The sequence below is a fragment of the Eumetopias jubatus genome, unplaced genomic scaffold, assembly GCF_037043125.1.
Source record: "Eumetopias jubatus isolate StellerSeaLion01/CBP00866 unplaced genomic scaffold, mEumJub1_p1.0 scaffold_6, whole genome shotgun sequence".
In the NCBI taxonomy this organism is placed as follows: Eukaryota; Metazoa; Chordata; class Mammalia; order Carnivora; family Otariidae; genus Eumetopias; species Eumetopias jubatus.
Window position 1 is genome coordinate 12,759,495 of NW_028274812.1, and position 21,666 is coordinate 12,781,160.

Sequence of the window (21,666 nt, forward strand, 5' to 3'; positions counted from 1 at the left end):
AATTTCTTTGGACTTTTAAAGTCTTTCGTACTAGAATATCGCGGAATACACAAAAATACACTCTAAAACACTGGCCAGAGAGTCAAACAAAAAAGCCTGTAGCTGCGGCTAAGTTACCCACAGCCTTCTCCAATTTTCAACTTATTTACTAGAAAATAGAATCAAAATATGTTGTAATTATATTATAATCCATTTAACAAGGAATACAGTATAGTCAGAAACCGAAGAGAGCGAGGATGTAATATTTCCGAGGAGGAAATCATCTTTGATCCATGTTGTAGAAGGCCTGATCCAAAGGACCTTGGCACTCGTAAATAGCTCAGCCTTTCAACAAATAACAAAAGGTGGTTGTGCAAATCGAGAAAAACTGACAGCAATTCAGGGCAAGAGACTGAAAGACCCAAACTATGCATGTAGCTCTCTGTCGAGATACAGGGCCGTAGAAATGGCTCGGCCACAAGGCAAAGATGATGCACAGAAGAGACACTGAGCTCCAAGACCAAGTAAATGACTAACAATCAAAAATAGTTTCAATTTTTATTATGAATGTCCAAAGTGACAGCATTCTGTGAAAGTGTCGGGTTCTCATTGATTCGATTTCAAGAGACCACAGACTACCGCATTCCAAGTACTTTAATTTGTGACAGAGCCAAAACAAAGAAAAGAATGATAAAAATATTCTTTTAGGTGTCAAGAGTGCTCTTACTTGCATTTTTGCCATTGTTTTTTGTTTGTTTGTTTGTTTGCTTTTTCCCTGCAGGTCTTGTGAACACTGATAATTTCCAAAACACAAAATCCTGGTCTGGATACTTGCAGCAAATTTTTTATAATCTCTGCCTGAATAAGAAGCTAATAAGAAATGTACTTATAAAGTATGTGTACAATACAATGTAATATGCCTGCTCATTGTCATTTCCTTCCTCTCCCACTAGGCTTCTCATCTACCACCTGGGTACCCGCTGTTCATGATAACAGGACACTGAAGGCTGGAATGAAATACCCAGAAGACTATCTTGAACCCTGGATTTTCTCAAAGCTGCATTGTTTTTTCAACGAAAGCTCAAGACTTTCAATGTTTGAGAGGTCCCAGGAGATGACTCATGATGGATTAAAGTCACCAGTCAAGAACTACAGTCCAAGCATGTTGTGTTCAAGAAAAAAGCCGTGGTTTACTAAAGCTATGGTTCTAGTAATCTGTAGTTCCAACACAGTATGACTTCTTCCCCCTCCGAAGGGTTTCCTCGCAATCTGCCCTTTCCACCACTGGTACTGGATGATGCTACAGATGGAGTGTGTTGCCATTTATAGTCCAGTCAGTTCGGGTCCTGTGGAAGTGCATATCTCTTACAGATGCGATACTGTTCATCTGAATGCATCCTCAAAAAGAACAATTATGAACTGGAAACTCATAGAGTTTGTGTTTCAAATTTATAAAATTAAACCTGCTCCAACAGGTAATACAGGGAGGCATGCTTGCAACCTCTGGATTCAATCAGAAATAATGCCTGAGAGCACAGAGCCTTCTCAATAGGTAACGGCGGGTTCCTTTTAACGCTTCCTTAACCAAGATCCGATGTGATGCACATTAGAACTTTGAAGCACGTCTCATTTATTTCTACAAGGCCTGGGACACAGGAAGCTGCCAGAACTTCATTCATCATCTTGCCTGTTGACAAAAGGAACAATAACTGGTCATCACTGGGCAACGGAATAACTTTTCCTAGTTTTTTTTTTTTTCCAAGATAATTCCTAAAGAAGAGATGGTGTCAATACAACAGCAAATGTTTCAATGTTTGATGAATTTCTGTGCTGTAAAATCCCATGGCTTCTTCCAGGACAGCGGGAAGAACCAGAGTATGCAGTGTTCATCTCTCTCTCTCCTCGGGCTGGAATTATTCAGGAGAGACCCCTGTCTTGGAAGTCAGCATGCCCAGACTTCAGATGCAATTCCACCAGTAACTAACAACATCACCAAACCTTGCTGGGCCTTCACTCCTTCACCTCTAGACTAAGAAGGCCTCAGTGGATGAGTTCTAAAAAGAAGGCCAATCCAACCAGATTCATGGCTCCGTGGGGTCCTGCCTCCATGGCTCCATACAGAGCACAGCCACGTATAACCATTTCAGTCCTTGGCAATGGTGAGGCTTACAAAATACCTAAACCTGGGCTGCTCTGGTCCTAACGTTCTGCTTGGAGTTTTGAACGAGCTGAACATTCAAAGTGGCAAAATATCTGTTAGTGTGTGAAGTCAATTAAAATCTTAAGTGAGGATGTCATTAAGCTATATGGGTGTAAACTTCTGAAAATACACATTTCCACATCTTTTGCTGTCTTAAGATCTAAGAAGTATCTTTGCGGGGCGGGGCGGGGGGAGGTACCTGCTGGTTTTCTTAAATCAAGAAATAATTATATCAAAGCTGAAGAACACATTAAAAAAGTAGAGTAGCATGGAAGCATTCTGTAAGAACATACTCTGTAGCCATAAAATTCAACTAGTTGGACACGGTGAAGTACTTATAACTAGTAACTTTGCCATGGCACATGTTGCAGAGGTGAGGTCTAGACTCAGGAGGTCTGACCCTAAACTGATGCTTTCAACAATGATGCCAAGTTGCCTCACCACACCTTGTTCAAACGATATTGAACTGGAGCTGAAAAGTTTAATGGGACTTTCACAGGTGCCATAGGTACAACCAAGAATTAGGTTAAATATTTGGAAATTTGGGGCAATTGGTTCCCATTAGTAACAAAATGATAAGTTTCAGCGATTGAAAAACTATATGTAGTCATTCTGGATTTGATCTTTATGCCTCTGTGGCTGGTAAAACTTAGATGATGCCAAAACAACCGTTTATTTATATCATATTATTATATTTATTTTTGAGGGCATCCCGGCTGTGACATGTGGTAAGAAAAATGCGGAATAAGTTTTTCATCTTTCTACTGTGTGTTTGGCTTAAGGGGAGACACAACTCTGAAATGTGTGAATGATCCACACAAAACAAAACGGGCACCAAATGTCATCTATGACTTTGGATTATTCTAAGTGTTTTGCTAATGCGTTCATCCTTCAAGTGCTGACTTAAACGCTACTCAAGAGAAAACGACAATGATAATAAGCTCATCTTCACTATCAATAGCTACAACCCTAAAGTACCAGGGCCGTTTCCCTAAATCTGGATGAGATTTGCCAGGTTGTTAACAGGATAGGGTTGATGTCCAGAGCAAATCAGCATCTGCGTGGTAAGAGGCACCAAGACCACACTGGGGAACAAAACGAAAAAGACACAAATTTACTCAAATTGTAGGGTGGGGACATCCGGGAATGATCTAACACAGGCACATACACACCAACAAAGACTCAGTTTCCGTAGGTTTTGTTGCCAAGTAAGAGAATAGTTCTGTCCTGACAAACTTGAAATAAGCGAATAGCACATCTTTTATGGAATCCTGGCAAGAGTTTCTATGCCTGTGCCTTTCGGGGAGGTGGATATCCGAGGTATGCGATGCACTTGCTATCAGAGCGTGTAAAATGACCGAAATAGGTGGATATTAAAAAGTAACCATCCGGTACTCGTGCAAGAAACACTTCAGAGATGGAGAAAATGGTCCCAGAGCTTCTATCCGGACTGCTTTCCTTAGCAAAGCGCCTTCGCATTTATGAACTCCCTGGCTCTTACAACTGGGGCTCCAGCCTCCATGTGGAGCAGCTGAGATCAGAGGGCTTAGGTGACATGCCCAGTGTCATCCGGGAATGAGAGTGGCTGAGCCACCAAGCAGGAACAAGAACCAGGTCCCGATTGTGTCTCCACGCGGTGTCTCTGGCTAGTAACACTGCATATCAACGAATTCATTACTTATGACTATGATTCATCTCTTCTGCCAAGTTCCGCTGCTACCATTACCCCTCACCTATGAAGTGCCTTGCGAAGCCTGCCTCGCAAAACAGATCTAACTGTGTCCATGACAAAATGGAGGTGTGGACAAGTGTCTTGCCCAGTGTCACGTGGCAAAGAGCAGAGCAGGAACTCAAGCCATGTGGCTTTAACCCCACAGCTCCCGCTCTTCCCATTCATCGCGTGTGCCGTTCTGGCGTATTCTGGACCACTCAGCCCAAGTGTCTCTACGTGCCGTGGAGCTCCATCTTGAGGTGCAGAGGCCAACACAAACTGCTCCATCTAAAGCCTCGTCACAAAAAAAGGACACCCAGCTGCTCTGCGGATCTGCAGCTGAGCAGACACTCCTCACAGGGAGCTTACTCCAAACTCCTTCAAGAGCTCACTCCATCTGTTTGCAGTTACCAGTGGGCTTCACTCTCCTCCTTAATAATGGCTATAATTTCACAGTAAAGAGTAAGAGGCCAAAACCCCCACTTGTCAATGAGAACATGGCACAAAAGATGACTTTTTTAAAAAATAAACTGAGTCACAGCAGTGCCTGGAGGTAATAGCTGAAGGCAATTGGTAAAGTTCTAGAACCAGTTTTCTGCAGCTCAAGTTGCCATTAATTGTGTATGTGCTGCAACTTAATTTTGAAATTCAGTCATTCTTTTATAAAACGGGCATAATTAAGGCAAATGGACATGGAGGTGTCCTTCTCTAGCTGAAACTCACTGGTGGGGGGGGTGGGGTCTGCTGGCTCCTGGTAACTTACATACATGCCTCACTCAATCGATACAAACAGTCCTGCAAAGCACAGTTTCATTAATCCCATGTTGCAAACCAGAAAACTGAGGTTCAAAGAGGTTAGTGACCTAGCCAAGGTGACACAAGGTGTCAGAGATGGACTTCAAGCTAAATGTGCCTGATCACAAGTATCTTATGCCTTTCCTCCAACAGATGCTTCACCCCCAGATATGTCTGGGCTACCAGACACGCAAATGGCCACCCCATATTGTGACCCTCATGTGGGACTGCTGATGAGGGGCCATCGGTGACCAGGACAGCAGGAGAGGCCATCTGCTTCCAGAACAGCTATATCCTTTCTTACTTGCAGAAACCCCGTTCTAGAAAGGGTGGCCAGGTCTCCAGGTCTATTATAGGGGTGGCAGAAGAGGGAAGGAGTAAGGACCAGGCAGTGTCTCCTCAGAGAACCCATCACAACAGGCCAGCTACATGGAGAAACAGAAATGAACTTAACTTCAATTACAACGTAAAGGCTTTGTGGTCTATTCTGCATTTTACCCCCTTGAAGTAAGTGTGTTCTGATTTCCAAATGACCCATTAGTAGGCTGGAAACTGCCGAAAGCCTAAAGAATCGTTTCTAAATTACAGGTGAGAAAGAGAATCTAGAGAGGCTCTGACCCCTTTTTAATTAATCTCCTTCATTTCTTCCTCAGCAAAACTCTCCTCAGAGCTACCAGTGATCAGCAAAGCTGACTGACCAGAATTCACTGCCCTCGTCTGTCTCTTCTGTTCTCCCCAAAAGGAGGAGGCGTGAGATTATGAAGCCAGCCACAGAAAACCTACCCAGAGTGTGATCTGTTCTGGCATGAATGCCCTGGATATATCACCAGTGGGCTAACTAAGGAGGTGATGGAGAAATACCAAGAAAACTAGGTCCTTGCAGACAGACTTTCAGATCCAAGCCTCAGCCAGCCTGCCCTGCCACGTCAAAAGGAAAGTGCCAGAGTTATTCATGGATGCCAGACCCCAATCTGCCTCGTCCAGCTGATCCGTCTGGCCAGCGCATATGGGGGCAGGATGGTTGGCACAGATCTGAAAGTATCAGTGTGTGCAGACATGTTCTAACATCGTTGGCTAATGCTTCATTGTTCTGTCGTTAAAAACCTACTTAAAATGTGTGGAGTGATGTCCCATTAGATTAGAACAGTACGAAGTTGAGTCTTTCCAAGTACCAAGTGTAAGAATAATTAAAATAAAATAAAAGCAACTATTCCCTATTAGGGAAGTTTATCGCTAAGACAGGGGATACCCAGGGCTCCTTTACTAAACTGAGATCACATTTCCTTTCCTACGTCATATCCACACACCTATTGTACATATAATCTTTGCGCATACTCAATCCCAACATAACAGAATGGTCATATTAGTGCTAAAACAGACCTTAGGAAGTGCAGGGCACAAAATTCTCATTCTCAACTTTAAAAAACTGAAGCTCAGAGGTCTCCCATTTGCCCAAGGGCACACGGAGATTGGGAATCTAGATGACGTTCTGAGCTCTTGTCCTACAAAACACTGTATGCCGTAGAATGTCCTGTCCTCATTTAATTCAAATATCTCAGATACTACATCCTGGAAAATGATGCCGTTTGGCACGAATGATTCAAATATAACATGGACATTTGAATGATCCAAAGATAACAGACTTCTGGACCATAGCAGACTGCGCTGTTTCCATAGGTGGTGAAGTCCAAACGCCTGTGAACCAGTGGAAGGGCGTAGACATGGGATGTGGCAGAACCCTCCCAGCGAGCTCGTCTATGGGAGAAGCAGTTGAGCATACCGGTTAAAGGGTGCGCTCCGGAACGGACGCAGCAGGCTTGCATCTCTGATTCTGCTTTTCATAGGGTAGGCAATTCTTGGGCTGCTGTGAGTTTCCACAACTGTAAAATGGGGATTAATACCCACCAGTGAGGCTAACTGACTGAGTGAGGCGCTGTGTGCGAAGTGTCTATCACAGAGGAGGCAGGAAGGATATGGAGTCTTCCTTCTGTGACCCATGTTCTCAGGGAGCCCTGGAGACAAGAGGGCAGAGCACAGACGCTCATCCACTCTTAGGTGATAGGAGCGAGGCTGAAGGCTTCATTCCCTCTGCCTGGCATGCTGTTCCCTCTCTTGTCTACCTTGAGACGGCTCAGTCAGCCATCGAAGACACTCCACTCAACAGCTGCCTCCTCTGTGAGGCCTTCTCAGGTGGCTAGGGCCCAGCCACCGACCTCCCCTGGTCCACACGCCTGGGAGAGCGCGGCTCCCATCAGCATCTTCTCCCTCCTTTCCTTGACTCTGAGCTCCTCTGTGACAGACCGAGCCCCTCACCTTCCTCATGGATCAGGGCGTCAGTGACTCCACCAGCCACACGCTCTGGCCGCCACGGAGTCAGGACCCTTCTCTTCTCCACCCTGCCGCGACAACCAGCCTTCCCACCTCCTTCCTGCTTCCTTCTCAGCATTCTCTGTCTGGGAGATTCCTATTGGCAGGAGAGAATCCCCACAAGTAATTTTAAAAGTTAACTTTAAAAGACTTTTAATATTTTTTATAGGCATGCCACCTTATGCATGAAGTATACTCTAGAAACCCAGGACAGTGATTAAATTTCATTTTTAGAGTACTGGAAAAAGTTGGTGTTTAAAGATATCCTATTGTAGGGGCGCCTGGGTGCCTCAGTCGGTTAAGCGTCTGCCTTCGGCTCAGAACATGATCCCAGGGTCCTGGGATCGAGCCCTGCATCAGGCTCCTGCTCAGTAAGGAGTCTGGTTCTCTCTCTGTCTTCCTCTGCCCCTCCCTACTGCTTGTTCTCTCTCAAATAAATAATAAAATCTCAAAAAAAAAAAAAGAAATCCTATTGTAATCTTTTTAATAAGGCAAAGGAACCTTTTGAAAAGTGAACAATCATCCATTTTTTTTTATTTCAATTTTCATATATCCAGTTTGCTTAAAGCAAATTCAATCTGGTGTCCTCAGCTGTCATCACAACTGAATTTGAGAGACTATATGGCCACCCAGCTAAGCAGAGGCTTTTCTTTTTCTTTCTTTCTTTTCTTTTTCTTTTTCTTTCTTTCTTTCTTTCTTTCTTTCTTTCTTTCTTTCTTTCTTTCTTTCTTTCTTTCTTTCTTTCTTTCTTTCTTTCTCTTTCTTTCTTTCTTTCTTTTCTTTCTCTTTCTTTTTCTTTCTTTTTCTTTCTTTTCTTTTTTTCTTTCTTCTCTCTCTCTCTCTCTCTCTCTCTCTCTCTCTCTCTCTCTTTCTTTCATAGCTGCAGAAACAAATTTGCAAACTGAATTAGTGGCAAAGAATTGACATGACTTAGTCAAGGAAATGACAAGCCACTCACTTTTCTTGGATGCCAGAAAATGCAACCCCAGGAAAGAGGACCACTGGAGTTTCTCAGGACAGCAAGCCCTGAAGGAGCAAGGCCCCAGGGCTGGAAGGGCAGGTGGCAGGAAAACTACGTCCAGGGACCCAGCCCACCACGTCCATGGGCTGTCCCCTGGAGTGAACTCAGGTACGCTTGCATCAGATCCTTCCTTTCTATGTGTAGGCTTTATCTCCTTATCTAGAATAAAGAGTTAAAATCAGGAATTTGCTTTTTAAAAGAACCACCAGAAGGTTAAGTGAGTGAAATTAAAAGGAACAAAAAAGAGGGGGAGAGAAACTATTACCCTTCACGCGCGGTTGGAAGGGCGAAACCAGGAAATGCTTGGACGCCTGTTTGGTAAGTTACCCAAGTTGCATGCGTTTGTCTTCATACCCCAGTCTTTTTCTCATGTGCATGTAAGAGTCACTAAGATCAGCACCGGGGGGCCCGGGGGGCTCAGTCGGTTAGGCGTCTGACTCTCGGTTTCAGTTTGGGTCACAATCTCCCGGTCGTGAGACCAAGCCCTGCGTCAGCCTCTGCGCTCAGTGTGGAGTCGGCTTGAGGTTCTTTCTCCCTCCCCCTCTGCCCCTCCCAGCTTGTGCATGTGCTCGCTCTCTCCAAAATAAATAAATAAAGTCTTAAACAACAACAAACCAAGACAGGCACTAGGGCTCCACATTCACACAAGGAGCACAATGTAGCAGCAGTAAATGCAACAAGTGGGGTCATCTTTACACCTAAACTTTAGTGTGGAGAGGACCTGGACCAGCCCCTCCATAGCAAACAGCTGTCAGCTTGGGCTTTCACCGGGGCCCCCTAGGTACCCCGAGTGGTGACTCTGACATCAGGGAGAAACACTTGAATTGCATGTCTTTTTATTTTTTTAATTCTTTTTTAAATTTTTTAAAAATGTTTTATTTATTTATTCATGAGAGTCAGAGAGAGAGAGAGAGAGAGAGAGAGAGAGAGAAGCAGAGGCAGAGGGAGAAGCAGGCTTCCTGTGGAGCAGGGAGCCCGATGCGGGACTCGATCCCAGGACCCTGGGATCATGACCTGAGCCGAAGGCAGACGCTTAGCCATCTGAGCCACCCAGGCGCCCCTCTTTTTATTTTTTTAAACAGAGTAATGGTTTTCAGGAAGGCACAGTGTCTTATTTAACAAGAACTCTTATTCTCTCTTATTAACAGAGAACTCCAGACATGACCCAAGTGAATGAACCACCAGTAGATACCCTTTTTCTACAAACAGCACAGTTTCAGGCACATCGATCTTGGGCAAATGTGAAAGCACAGACTAGAATGGGATATAGCTTTTTAAAAAAAAAATATGGACTGCGATTGCTTTCTACAGTCATATTTCTCAGAAGCGTTGAGCAGGATTTGGGATAAGAAGATCTCTTCGTCTGCACTGTTTGAGAGCTGATGTGTAACCGTGTCTGTTTCCTGCACAGAATTCCCTCATGTGCTCACGAGGTGATGTGGCATGGAACATCCCAGAACACACCTCATAACTCGCTTGGCCTATGGCACCTGCATTCCATCCAGCGGTCCAGAGTGTGCCTTTTCACAGAAGACCTTTGACATCAGAGAAGGAGACTTCTCAGATGTTACCAGACCCCCAAATTGCAAATCCCCTGATAGTATGCGATTTCCCCCCAAAACAGGTATGCAAAAATGAGTAGAAAAAGGCCAACCGGGGACCTGGATGGCAGGTGTCACCTGGGCCACAGCTCACCTTGCAGGTGACACATTGCTGCCTGCTTGCCTTGCAGTGAAGGTTAATTCCCATCTGTGCCTTAGCAGAATTATAGATTATTACATGCTGTGAGTCGGCTTGGAATAGCTGACATCATACAGGTTAGAGCCAGGAACGCTAAGGGACGCAAGCATTAGTTCATAATTAGTTTCCTAGTTCCAAGCTGTGAGCATCCAACACGAATGCAGGGCAGCTGGGGCAGAAGCCGGTCTGCCCAGTCCCTTGTGGGACCCTGCATGCTCCTACCTCACAGACCCTGGCATACAGATTGAAAGCCACTGATCTAACATATACAACTTCTGTTTGGAAAGACTTGTTCTACGGCGATTTTAAGCAGTCTCAATGCATCAGGTCCAATGAGGGGCCACTACCCATGCAGCCTCTGTCTGAGGCACGCAGGAACTCCTGGGGAGTCCCGACAACAAAACTCAGTGCAGATGAAGGAGATTTTCTTATCCCAAAACCAGGAGCTGTTTTCTTCATCGATGCCTAATACTCCTCATTCAGCATCGTATTTTGGAAAACTGAATCCCTCTCTGAAATTATAATGTGTACGAAAGGGAAGCTTGATCCACTTTATAAATAATAATTCGAGAGGAAGTTACCTCTTGCATCTGGTGTCAGGTGTTCTAAAAATGTCAGGAACACAAGGTGATTCTAAATAGTTTCTTGTTTAAGTCTCCCCGCCCCATCATATATACACTGAGAAACAGGGCCCCCCAAAACCCTCTCAGTTGTTTGTACATTTATCATTTTTATAGGCTTGATAAGTTAGCTGTTAAAGTAAACAAACTCCTTGGGGTCCAGGAGAAGGATGGGCCAGCAGAGTCTACACCCAAGGCTAGGAAGCAGGGTGATCTGGATTGAAGGCGAGGACAGGGCTACGTATTCTTGGCATAAGTGGCTCGGCTGGGAGACAGGGAAAGCTAAGGAAACAAAATTCCAGCAGCTCCCAGGGGAACTTGAGCGATTTATGATAGACTATTACACAACAAGAAAAATATATCCATTTTGAGACACGGACAATTGATTAAAAGCTTGCAACTCAGTTGTCTTTTCAAAAAAATTTTTTTGAGTAACCTCTATGCCCAACATGGGGCTCGAACTCATGACCCCAACATCGAAAGTCGCAGGCTGTACGGACTGGGCCAGCCAGGGGCCCCTCAGGTGTCTTTTTATATCTTCAAAAGAAACTGCTCTTTACTTTCCCAACCACCTGCCACTAAACACAATCAAAAGCCTGTGTCCTCTCTGGCCATTTCAAAGAAAATACTCCTGCCTCTTCAGACAACCTTGCTCTTAACTCCTTATCCTTCTCCTTAAATGACTGCTTGAGCTTAGCCAGCCCTCGCAAATCCTGGCAAGGGGCCCACACTGGGACTGCAGACCCATCACTGCAGGGGGGCGGGGGCGGGGGGCGGGAATGAGGACCTCACTCCCATTCCCGACCTTCAAGCAGGCGTCACGAAGCTCAGTTCACAGATGAGCACACCAGCTCCTGGAGCCTAAGTCCCCCTCTCAGCTCGTACTGCTCCTGCAACATAGGGCCTATGTTTGAACCCCAAGTCTGTCCTCATTTTGGTGATGTTTCCTCCACTCGTAACCATGGTTCAGGGACGTCCTAAGTATGGACAACAGATACTTGACTGCAACCAAAGGAGCTGAAGAAATCGTATGTCTCTTCATTTATTTCTTATGTAGGAAAAAGAAATGAAAACTCAAGCAATAATTTAGATGTGGTAGTATGTTAGGATTTATCTTAAAAAAAAATTATATCAGGGTGCCCTGGGTGGCTCAGTTGGTTGAGCAGTTGACTCTTGATTTTCACTCAGGTCATGAGATTGAGCAGCATGGCGGGCTCTGCGCTGGGTATGGAGCCTGCTTGGGATTCTCTCTCCCTCTCTCTCTTTAAAAAAAAAAAATTATGTCAATCCTCAATTACATTTAAAAGCAATAATTTAAAAATTCTCTCTGTAGAGGGGCGCTTAGCGGGCTCAGTTGGTAGAGCATAAACTCTTGATCTTGGGGTTGTGAGTTTGAGCCCCATGTTGGGCATAGAGATTACTTAAAAAAAAAAAACTGTAAAAAAAAAAATCTCAGTGGACATACAGTGCTTCAATTGTGCTTTAGTCCACTGACATAACTCTGATATTTCTTAAACTGCCTAGGCCATTTTTACAGTTAAGTAACTAAACATATGGTGGGGGATATAAAATCAAAAAAGGTATTCTGGCATACCTCACTCTATTGCTCTTCAAAGATACTGTGTTCTGTACAAAATGAAGGTCTGTGGCAACTCTGCATCAAGAAATTCTATTGGTGCAAATTTTCCAACAGCAAATTTGCTCACTTCAAGTCTTTGTGTTGTATTTAAGGTAATCCTCACAATATTTCAAATTTTTTCATTATGATTATATTTGTTATTGTGACCTATGATCCGTGATTATGACTTGCTGAGAGCTCGGAGAATGGTTAGCATTTTTTAGCAATAAAGTATTTTTAAATTAAGGTATATACACTGTTTTTTTTTTTTTTTAAACAGAATGCTATTTGGCACACTTCATACACTACAATATAGGGTAAACATAACTTTTATATGCACTGGGAGACAAAAGCCTGAATTTGATTCACTTTATTGTGATATCCGCTTTAGTGTGGTGGTTTAGAGCCGAGCCCACAATACCCGCCGAGATATGCCTATACTTATTTCTCACTAATACAGTTCTTTGTATTTTCAGAAAGCTTTTAACTGCAGCTATTTAAATGACCCTGTCAGTGGGGTTTGATGGATTCCAATTTTGTTTTGCTAACGTTTAAAAATGAAACTGTCAACTGACTCTTAACAATATCCATGCTTGGGGGCGTGTGTTTCTATTAGTGAGGTAAGCTTCTTACTCTGCTCTCTCTCTCTCTTTAGAAAGGCCTTCTTGGGTCCAAGATATTTTTTCTCTTGCAAAGAAAGCAATACATCTCTGAAGTGAAATAAAACCCATAATCCTCACTTTTTACCACTAAATTCTAGCCACTCACCCTTAATTTCAAAGTCAATCTGCAGTTAGCTGAGAGAGGTGACTCAAGTCATTTCTAGGTTTAGTGACAATAATAAAGGACAAATCTGAAAACTATTTATTTTAAATAATAAGTCAAAAGGATTCAAGGTTTTTCCTAAAACAGTCACTATCACTTATAGTCAATGTTTTCTTGAGTAGGAGAAATGGAGAAGGAGTTAAGGGGATTCATACATAAACATCATTCATCATATGGGTTTCAGTTCAAGAAAGGTTCTGAATGAACTGTGGCTCTACTCAGTGGTGCCATATTTTGATGGCAAGGCTGACAATGGAGCTGATTTCTTTTGGGAACACCATAAAGAACACTGAAACATCCTAAAATAGGGCAAATCAATATATATCAGGAAACTTGAGGTAGGGTTGCCAAATATAGCAAATGAAAATACACAAGAAATCGTTTTTAGTATAAGTATGTCCCCAAAATTGCATGGGACATACTTACACTAAAAATTATTTCATTATGTATCTGAAATTTAATTGGCCATCCTCCATTTGATTTAGCACCCTCCTTGGGAGTCAGATGCGTGGGTACCTCAGGGACACGGAGCGAACGTAACAGGTTGTGTTCATTTCCACAGCAACATGGTTAATCTAGAACCGAGGATGTTTTTCAGGATGTGTCTCCTTACTACTTATTCCTGACTGTAAGAATGCTCCCTTTACAAGTTCCCTCCTTTGTCTCCTCCAGAGAATTACTGTAAGCTTACCACATGCCTGGGATGTTCTAGGAGCTGGAGACAAAGAGGTGAATAAAGCACAGCCTCTGTCCTCGGGCACCTGACACGCCCAGGGAGAGAGAGAATGAAAGCGAGCGGCCAGATGCGAGAGACCGTCACGGAGGCTGGGGATGGGCACTGCTTTAGACAAGGCGCTCTTCAAAGCTTTCTTGAAATGAAGACAAAATGTGTGGGAGTGTGAGGAGTATGGAAAAGTGAGAGGGTCTGTGTATCTGTGACACAGAGATTAAGAGAGACAGAGTGAGAGAGACAAAGGAAAAGAGACTAGGGAGAGGGGAGGACTGGTCGCCTGACATTCTCAAAGCAAAGCCCTCGGCAGCCACTTAGCGTCAACGACAATGAGCCTTCGGGCCAACCCCATAGAACAGGAAAACAGCATCCTCAGTAATGAAGACAGTGCCTCGTGTTAAGAACTCTGCCCAACTACAGGATATTTGGGGGAAGCCCACAGTCAACACCATTTACACACTGTGTTTAGAAGGTACACCTGTGACCAGGAAAACTGCTCCCTCAGTGTCTGCTGGCAAGCCCATCCAGAGTCAGGAGGAGCGTGTGCCTCGGAGCAGCGAGGCGATTGCTGTCTCCACGTGGGAACACAGTGGAAATAAAGTTCCCAGGGCCCTTGAATCCCTTCGCCTGTTCAACAGGACAAGGGCAAGTATCTGCTCTTGGGTCATGGTCCCGGTAGCACCGACCAGCACCAGGAAACTTGTCATTACTTATCAGTTGTAGTTAATGACATTGTGCCTTTGGCTAGCACCCAACGTTCTAAGAAAGGACTTCCTTTCATATCTACAACAATAAATAAACAGATTTTTAAAAATTTAAAATATATTAAAATGTCTATCCTTAACAATCTGCCTATCTGAAAAAAAAAGTGGTTGGGGTTTTTTTGTTTGTTTTGTTTTCAAGAATTAAGAAAAAAGGGGCGCCTGGGTGGCTCAGTCGTCAAGCGTCTGCCTTCGGCTCAGGTCATGGTCCCAGGGTCCTGGGATCGAGCCCCGCATCGGGCTCCCTGCTCAGCGGGAAGCCGGCTTCTCCCTCTCCCACTCCCACTGCTTGTGTTCCTGCTCTCACTGTCTCTCTCTCTGTCAAATAAATAAATAAAAATCTTAAAAAAAAAAAAGGAATTAAGAAAGAAGCTACAGCTTGCTTCGATGGGTAAGAATGTGCACCGTTCTCTGGTACCCCGAAGGGTAAATATGCAAATTAGGTCCTACCTCTACTTTTCATTTCCGCCAAGTTCCTCCCTGCAGGACAGTAATGATCATGGAAGGAACCGGGTAGAAATTGATGCCTTTTTCCCACAAGATAACCCACACTCTTTTGTTTTGAATTATATACCTAAAAGAGAAGGGGACAATCTCAAATAGCACACCTTTGACAGCAATGATTCAGAACTTACACCTGATGCTTTACGTAACCACGACTACACGGAAGTACAGAAGACAGAACCAGAACCACAGAATCTCAAGTCTGAAGGGGCTTGTCATCAGATGGACGCCTCCGTGGACCCCCGACTTGTCTCCCATCCTTGAAAGTGGCCTTTGTTCAGGCAGCCTCTCCAGGGGTTGGGCCTCTCTCCTGAGGCTTCCATTTCTTTCTGGGCACCTTCAAGGGTGAGGCAGCTTGAATCTATCCCTCCGGTGTCACCAAAGATGAGTCCAATCTTTCTATTGCCCCTCACTTATTGTCAGCCAGGGGCCAGAAAACCTGCAGAAATATTCTCCAGGGTAAGCATATTCATCCTCATCTGACTTGTACAGACTTCCCCAAACCTGGATCATTCTCCTAGGGACACATTCGAAACATATCCTTTAATGTATGCAAACTGGAACTGAATTGAAAACATCAGCTGTGGTCTGATCTGTGTGGAGCAGGTCAGCACTGTCAAGGATCGCCACCCATCTCAGCTTGAACCGCACTCTGAGCCACCCAGGAGTCCCAGGGGTTACTATTAAGCAGGATCGCTTGATCTCACACTTGCCAACAGCTGAGTTATCTGGACGCAGATACATAAAATGTTATACAACATTTTAGTTCTCTCTTCCACCTTCGCATAGCTTACTGGTTTAAGTAAATGTGCATGCGTGATATCCATTTCCTCATTCAAATCAGTAATAAGTTGACGAGGTCAAATCTGAGGTTAGAAATCTGTCTCCCAGCGACAGCCACCTGGGTGGCTCAGTGGGTTAACCGTCTGCCTTCGGTTCAGGTCATGATCCCAGGGTCCTGGGATCGAGCCCCGCATCAGGCTCCCTGCTCAGCAGGGGAAGGCTTCTTCCTCTCCCTCTGCCCCTCCCCCTGCTTGTGCTCGCTCTCTCTCTCTCTCTCTCTCAAATAAATGAAGAAAATCTTTAAAAAAAAAAAAGAAATCTGTTTCCCATTTGGGACTCTTTAAATGGGCCAGTGCCAGGCTATAAGAGTGGCCAGCAAAGACATCACTGCCACAGCAAGGATACCTCCTCGTGAGGACCCTCCGTGGCGGCCCTGCTCCTCCTTGTTCCCAGGTGTCTTTGTCCCTTGCTCCCCTCATTTTTGTTCTGGTGCTTCTTTTTGTGCCCAGTCGGGTTTGCTTTCCTCCCCCTGAGCCCGGCTGGGCTTCTGATCTCTGCTCCACACTGTCCGACAACGGCAGGTCGAGAGGGTCTCCCCCCAGGGCTCTACCAGGAGCCTGGGGGCCATCCTCCAGCAGGCCCACCTCTAGGGTTGACACCAGTCCACGAGCAGGTGCTCCAAGTGGGGCGGTACGAGCCAGCACTACCATCCAGGCCCTATGTCTCCACCCTTTTCATAAATACATTTTTAGCGACTTTCTCAGACACGTCACTCACATCCTAACACGGAGCATCTAGAACATTTTTCATCTGCCAATCAAACGACGCTCTGGAAAAGCTGCAATCTTATTTCTGGCAGGAATTCTTCTTAGTGAACCTATGCCAGTGCCTTTGGGACACAGAATCTCCCACCCCCCTTTTTTTAACAGCTGACAAAACTTTTAATGAATTCTTTTCAGCATCATGCTGGGAATGATGACAAGTTCACTGGCACTACCTTTCTCTTTGCTTGAAAATCAAAACATTTGCCTCGTTCCAAGCATAGGCAACTCTTCTGCTCACCACAATTTCTGGGTCTTACAGCAATTTTGAGGTCAACCTATAAATTCTTCTTGTTCCCAGGGATGCAGTTTTTCAAGGCCAGGGCAACTCAGAAGAACTAGGGCCTTCTCGTTGTCCTCTGACTGTAGACTTTTCCCTCTTACGTAGAGATTGAGCTTTGTCTATTAAGATCCCGCCATGGCCCTGAGCAGGGGGCCTCTGCCTTCCTCACTGTTTCCACTCTGAGCCACACCTGAGAGACACCATTCCTGTCTGCAGTATGTGACAGAAGCGCATCTCAAGCCAGCCTGCACCCTCCTGCCTGGCTTTCCAGAGTGCTGTTCTACCCTTTCACGGTCTCCTGGGACCGTGCATCTTCTCCTCATAAGTGTCCTCTGCACAAAGACCTTGTTTCTTTCTCATCAGGATGAGGCTCACTTTGCATATATTAGCAGGATTCCATTGTTGACTTTATCATCCCTCTTGGGTCAGCTTCCCTTTGTGAGAGTCTAGCCACTGAATTTACCCCTGCACCCTTTGAGAGCTGTCTTCCCCAAACTGTCACAGTCCGAGTGGCAGGCCTGCCCCACGGCTCGGTGCCAGCATTGCGCTTGCCCACACACTTTGGAACGATGACAGCCGCCCACTTACTTCCCGCGGGGCCTCCACCATAAATTGCCATCAGCACTCTGGACACATGGGCATCAGTATTCCCATTTTTGCAGCGAGACTCAGAGAGATGAAGCTGGTGGCCCAAAGAAACCCAGGGCCGGCAAGACTGGGAAAAGCGCAGCTCTGGGGGACGCCAGAACGCAGACGCTTCCTCCAGCCTACCTGGTCTTATACTCTCTGAACAGTTTTTCTTTTCTAAATATTCTAAATTTATTTTATTATTCTTTAAAAGATTTATTTATTTTTAGAGCAAGAGAGCATGAGTGGGAGGGGCAGAGGAAGAGAAAGAGAATCTCAGTTGGACTCTGTGTGGAGTGTGGAGCCCGACGTGGGGCTCGATCCCATCACCCTGAGACCACGACCCCAGCCAAAACCAGAGTTGGACGCCTAACCATTTGCACCACCTAGGTGCCCCCTTTCCTTTTTTTTTTTTGTTTTTAAAGAGATTTAACAACTGGTTTTCTAATGTTTATACATATTATTTCATCCTTTTCTCCAATTGCTTTTTTAATTTTGATCTATTTTTTTTTGAGGTATAGTTGACATAAGATTATATTAGTTTCAAGTGAAAACCTTTTTCTTTTTGCAGTGTTTTATTCTATACATTCATGTATTCTGTATGGCAAACAAACACCTTCTATACTTTTAGGAATAAAAAAAAATATGCCCAGATTCAGGACTACAGGTGATTTTATTTTTTCCATACTTACCTCTATCTTATACTTTTATCTACTATATGCATTACTTGCATGATTTTTAAAGTAGAAATAATAACAGAAATAGAATCTGCATATTCTGAGACCCAATTTTATCTATATATTATCTATACAATGGAACAGATACTCTTTAATATTTAGCAAAAGTTTAAAAAATTACAAAAGGGAAGTTTTGCAAAATTAGGAGGTTCATGATTAGAATTTATTATAAAATTTTTATTATAAAAATAGGAGAAAGATACATTTGTTTATTTTTTAAAGAGGCACCTGGTCAGCTGGATTGGGTGCCTGGAGTGGGGGCTGGGGGGTGGCAGGTGTGTATTAACTTAGGTCACCCCTCTCTCCACCACCAATGGTACAGGGAGTAAATGCTAATGTCTCCCCTTGAGCTCCTATTTTGGGTTGACTGGCAGCTGTGTCCGGAAGTGGAGTCTAACTCCTGAAGGCCTTCTCTTTGCCTCCCCGGTCCTATTTAACTCAACATGGGAGCAAATATGATTAATATAAATGGGCATAGAGTGGGCCTGGCCCCATATGCCTCAGTAAGTTCATGAACTAACTAATGTGAATAGCTGGGGAGTTTTCCTAAATATTCTAACAACATATATAGATTATATGTGCATTGTACAAATCTCAAGTGCTCAGGGTGGAAGCATGCTCTTAAAGGAACCCTGGGCATTTCTTAGGCATGCTAAGGAATCTGCCCAAGGTCACACAGGTAGTTAATGACTAAATTAGTCAAGGACTAAGATTTAAGCACTATTTTTAAAAAACTTGCTGTAAATTGCTTTTAGGTAAACTCTTGAGTTAATTTAAATAGCTAAATTCTAGTCAAAGCCAGGCTCAGTTTGGAAATCAGATGTTTATGGTAGATAGTACAAAGAGGAACTTTTTTTCTCAGTTGAACAGTTATGTAGATTTATATGCATATTTCATAGTTTTAAAGAGTTACATAGATCAATGGTTTGGTAGCTGGCTGAAATAATTCCATATTTTAAAAATCTGTAGGAGGCATCTGTTAGCAGTTTTGAATTTCTACCGCAGACTAACAATTTGGTGATAGCAAGCTGTCTTCCAATTAATGTTCCAGAAAACATTTTATTTCAAGATTTTCAGAACAAGAGCCAAGATTTTTCTGGGATATCACTGTAGTTTTTGCCTTTTATAAATCTTTCATATCTAGGGTTAATAAGCAGCATGTCTTAAAAAATGTTTTGACTTCTTAAAAAAGCTTAACTGAGACTCTTTAATAGGTGACCTGCCTTAATCTTTCCTAACCTAATGGATAAAGTAAAAAAAAAAAAAAAAAAACCCACATAGAACCACACTCACATTATATTTACATCATTCCTTTCTCAAAATTATGCAATTTCCCTTGTGTTGTTTTTTTTTCCCCTTAGCAAATTTGGAATCAGACTTTACAAGGGTTCACCCTCCCAAAGAGGTTCATTTGGTTTTCTGAGACTTGCTTCCCTGCCCCCCACAGCCTTCTTTCTGTGAAATCACACCCTCTACCGTCTTCAAAAATTGTGAGACTAACCTTCCTTACGAAGTCTTTCAGATGACTTCCTCTTAGCCGCCAGACCCGGATCCCATGGAGTCACATGCAACACACTGGGTACATATTTGGTTTCCATGCTTTCCTGCCTTCTGTTACTATTACGCTCGGAGCTTCTACATGGATGACGGCATTTAATTTCTCTAGCACCCAACACAGTGCCTGGCCACTCAATTATCTGTTGGGTGAACAAATAAAACAAAACCTAAAGCCAAACTGATGACCAATATATGTTCATTCTTTATAGTTACAACTTTTCCTCTTCTTACTATTTCTTTTTTTTAAAACATTTTTTTTTACTTATTCTATTGAGAGAAAAAGAGAGAGAGAGAGAGAGAGAGCGCGCGCATGAGTGGGGGGAGGGGCAGAGGGAAAGGAAGAGAAGCAGACTCTCTGCTGAGCACGGAGCCCAACGTGGGGCAAGACAGGTGTTAAGGGAGCCTCGTGAATGAGAAATGGGCTCAGGTGTGATAGATAATGGTGTAAGGCAGGTGTCGGGGCCGGGACTTGAACCCGTCTTCCAATGCTCTTCCCGCTCTACCCCAGCTACCTGTGAAAATACAGGCCCTGGGTGTGACGTCTGTTATAGAATGCCACTTTCCACCTTTGGTTTTGGGAAACTTTTTTTTTAAAAGATTTCATTTATTTATTTGACACACACAGAGAGACAGAGAGAGAGTGCACAAGCAGGGGAGCAGCAGAAGGAGAGGGAGACACAGGCTTCCTGCTGAGCAGGGAGCCCGATGCAGGACTCGATCCCAGGACCCCGGGATCATGACCTGAGCTAAAGGCTGATGTCTAACTGACTGAGCCACCCAGGCGCCCCTGGTTGTTAGGAAACTATTAATGAAAATTACACACTACCTCCTTGCCCCAAACTAGAGAGATCATAGCTAAAATACAATTATTTGGAAAGCAGGCAGAGAGAGTAATAAGAATTCCCACAGACAACTCACCACCTCCTTCCCTCCTCTGAGTGGCTGTTTTTCTCTAGAAGAATACGAAGAGAAGACCACCACATACACATCTGCCAGCCGACATTAAACAAATCCATAGCCTGTACCCTGCTCATGCTTTAAGCCCCCAGCATCAGGGCTTTATCATACTGGGTGCTTACGCTCTACCAGTGAGTCCTCCCGAGGACCGCCCGTCTAGCCACATGGTGCTCTTGGCCAGTCCCCCACCAGCCCCCTGGGAGGAAGGGGGGTTATTGAGCCCGGCTCCTGGCAGAGGCTTCCTGGCCTCACCTGCCCCTTGTTCTGCTCCCTCATTATCTCCAACCTTGCTCCCTGCCCCTCTGGGCCCTGGGTCTGCATTCCACAAGGAAGGCGCAACAGCATTTAAAAAAAGAAAGAAAAAAGAAAGAAAAATTCCCACCCCAAAAACAAACATGCACAATCCTACCACTGTTTCCACAGCCGAGTGGTTCTTCCTGTAAGGGGAGGAGGACATTTACTTAGTGCTCCCTTACACTTCATAAATACAGCCACGGCTAAGTTTTAATGTATATATAAATATTCAACCTAATTGAGCACTTATGAGGCTATGTGATGAATATTTTTAGCTAAGTATAATAAAGAGTGGTAATTTTAATAGAATTTCCTTGGGGAGTAGAAGGAATGTTCAGGAGCCTTCCAAAAAAAGCATCTTTCATCAACTGCTTGCTGCCAAGTGTTCTCCCTGCACGGGGAATGCCCTCAGCTGTACTGGAGAGTACTGGAGATCATCAATGGCTTGCGGGGCTTCGGCAACAGGTCAGAATGCGACCCACTTAGAATGCAATCCAGTTCCCATTTAGATTCTTGAAGAGTCATCAAATCCAATATATCCAAGATGCCTTCTGTTTGCTCCTCAGATAGGAATATGTAAACATAAGCACACAAACTATATAAGGCTGACATAAGATGAGAAATGAAATATCCCCCAAGTAATTGTTGTCTAGAGCAATGTAGAGACCTAAGGAGGAAAAAAGTGATTGCTTCCAGACAGGGTTACTGAAGGTCAGCAGTGATCTTTTAAGGGAAA

The 21,666-nt window shown here is 44.1% G+C and overlaps 1 protein-coding gene across 4 annotated transcripts in view; it reads right to left on the reverse strand.

Annotated features, from left to right (window-relative positions):
* SCAF8 (SR-related CTD associated factor 8) overlaps positions 1-21,666 on the reverse strand; it is a 216,059-nt gene that overhangs the window by 63,860 nt on the left and 130,533 nt on the right. The window contains exons 22-23 of one of the 4 annotated variants that reach the window (XR_003609282.2): positions 19,624-19,819; positions 524-1,666 (exon numbers count right to left, since the gene is read on the reverse strand). The exons of 1 other annotated variant lie outside the window; for it this stretch is intronic. The gene's annotated coding sequence lies outside the window, so the exon portion shown is untranslated. Of the gene's footprint in view, positions 1-523; positions 1,667-19,623; positions 19,820-21,666 lie in introns of those variants that run through there. 2 more of the 4 variants (XR_003609283.2, XM_028103219.2) reach the window with 2 other exon arrangements.